This window comes from Limulus polyphemus, unplaced genomic scaffold, assembly GCF_000517525.1.
Source record: "Limulus polyphemus unplaced genomic scaffold, Limulus_polyphemus-2.1.2 Scaffold6112, whole genome shotgun sequence".
Lineage (NCBI taxonomy): Eukaryota > Metazoa > Arthropoda > Merostomata > Xiphosura > Limulidae > Limulus > Limulus polyphemus.
The window spans coordinates 36754-39316 of record NW_013671722.1 but is presented as its reverse complement, the minus strand read 5'-3'; positions in this window follow the sequence as shown (position 1 = coordinate 39316).

Genomic DNA, 2563 nt, shown 5'->3' with positions numbered 1-2563 from the left:
TATAGCTTGGGATATAACAATAACAATGTCAAAATATAGGAAAAACAGTAATAAACCAGTTATCGTGCCTTTAAAACACTAATAATATTAGTAATATAATAGTAATGTTAAAATATTAAAAAAAACTCCAATCATGTTAATAAAACATTGATAATGTTAAAATATAAAAAAAATAGTAATCATATTAATAAACAATAATACTGTAACGTATAAAAGCTGGTTTCGACAACAGTATTTCTAAAACCGTGTTTGTATTTTGAACCTATTAAATAAAGGGTCATATAAAGCAGAACAGGACTGTAGAAAAAGGCAGGTTGTATTATTTGATCAAATAGGACTAACTTAAACTAAGATTTCAAACCAAATAACTTGCATAGTTATCAGTTTAACACCTAGACTCTTACTGATAATCGATCTCGCAACTTCAGTGTATGAGTGTAGTGACTTTATTTTGGTTCATGTATGAGTGTGGTAACTTCACTTTGATCACAGTGTAGTGTAATGACTTCACTTTGCTCACTATGTAGTGTAATGACTTCACTTTGATTACTGTATGAGTGTGGTAAATTCACTTTGATTGATATATGAATGTAGTGGCACTATATGCTTTATTGACTTCTTTTTGATTACTATATGAGTATGGTGACTTCACTTTGATCACCATATGAACGTAGTGATTTCACTTTGATCACCATATGAGCGTAGTGACTTCACCTTCATCACTATATGAACGTAGTAACTTCACTTTGATCACTATATGAACGTAGTAACTTCACTTTGATCACTATATGAACGTAGTAACTTCACTTTGGTCACTATATGAACGTAGTGATTTCACTTTGATCATTATACGATCGAAGTGGCTTCACTTTGATCACTGTACGATTAAAGTGACTTCACTTTGATCACTGAATTAAAACTTAGATTTTCGCTTATTTTCATTTTGTTTTATCGAAAGATAAAATTAAATAATAATAATGATTATCTATTTTTCCTTCCTCACAATTTCATTTTATTTCATTTTTAATTTATCTGCCCGTTCTTCTTCAGGTTTTTAATAACATGTTCGGATTGCGTCTGCTATGTTGAAGCTTCGTCGATAATAACTCCTCACAAAACCAATAACCAGAGAACAAGGAATTGACTCTTATAATAATGTAACCTTTCAGACGTTGTTCGTTCCTTTTGGAGCTTAGTTTAAGGAGAGAAAAATATAAAGTTTAATATAGCATTTTTCAAAAGGTTTTCATAGTCTTTACTGAATTTAATCTTAACTTTAAGAAAGGTTAAAAAGAGGTATACTTTATTGTTCAGTAAAATAACGTAATTAGCTTAAATTGATTTAATATTATAATTACTGTTTTAGAGCAAATTAAACACAATAGGCTGTCTGCGCTCTGTCTATCACGGGGAATCGAACCCTTGGTTTGAAAGTTTTAAGCCCTTACCGCTGATTCAGTGGAAAACGAATTTTATGTACAGTGGCGTGGAGGAAAATTTTACTTGTAAAACACAAAAAGTGAAATGAACAAAAAAAACTATTAAACCAGAGTAAAATTTAAAGAAGAACAGTTACACAATTTTAGCATAAAAACAAAAATTTATATATATATATATATATCTTTTATGAAATGTTTTTTCTGAAAAATAGAAAGACATTTGTCTTTAGAAGTCTCAAGTCATCTAACTGAAGCGTTATGACTGCGATCACAAAAAATACGGTTCATCCCCCGATATTAAGTTCCTTTGATCTCTCTATTCGTGAAATCGTTCCATAGGTTCTTAACGAATATCGACCGCACAATATCTACAAAATATTCCTGCAAACTAAAAATTAAAAACACAAAAAGAAGAGGAAGACAGGGGGTGTAGAAAACAAGACACTGATCCATAATCACAGTAATTTTATTACATAGTTCATTTAAACGATATTCAATCATTTAGGGCAGCTTTCAACATATTACTAGTGGCTGTCTTGGTCACGATTTGGTAATCCTGAGGATTTCTGTATTGCAATCATAAAGACTGAAGTCTGAACGGTTCGCTCATGCTCATGGCGGTATTTTGTAAATTTTTATTTTGTAAACAAAAAACATTTGAGGATAATTAGAAATCGATTAAAACATTTAAAAACTTTATTTAAAAACAAAGCAAGTGTTTAAACGAAACATCATGATCGTTGATCTTTGTAATTTGGCTTAGAAGCAAAGTTACAAAACCAAGAAACAAAATTGAAACCTAAAGGGGAAAAAATATCCTTTAAATCAACGCAATCAGTCTGGAGATATGTTAAATTACATTATGTTACACTTTTGTTAAAGTGGTGCACTGAAAGTGTGTCCATAACCCTGCCATTGCGTTAGTGAGTCATACAGTGGTAGATAAGAGACACACGTGCGGATTTCGATGTCACTGAGATGCACTTTAATGAGGACATAATATGTAATGAGGGAGACACCGCAAACGACTAGCAAAACGTTGTAACAGATATAGACGCTTACACAACGTTGTCTAAAAATGCAGTCGCTCAGGATCTTTATTAAGTTCCATGCACATATAGAAC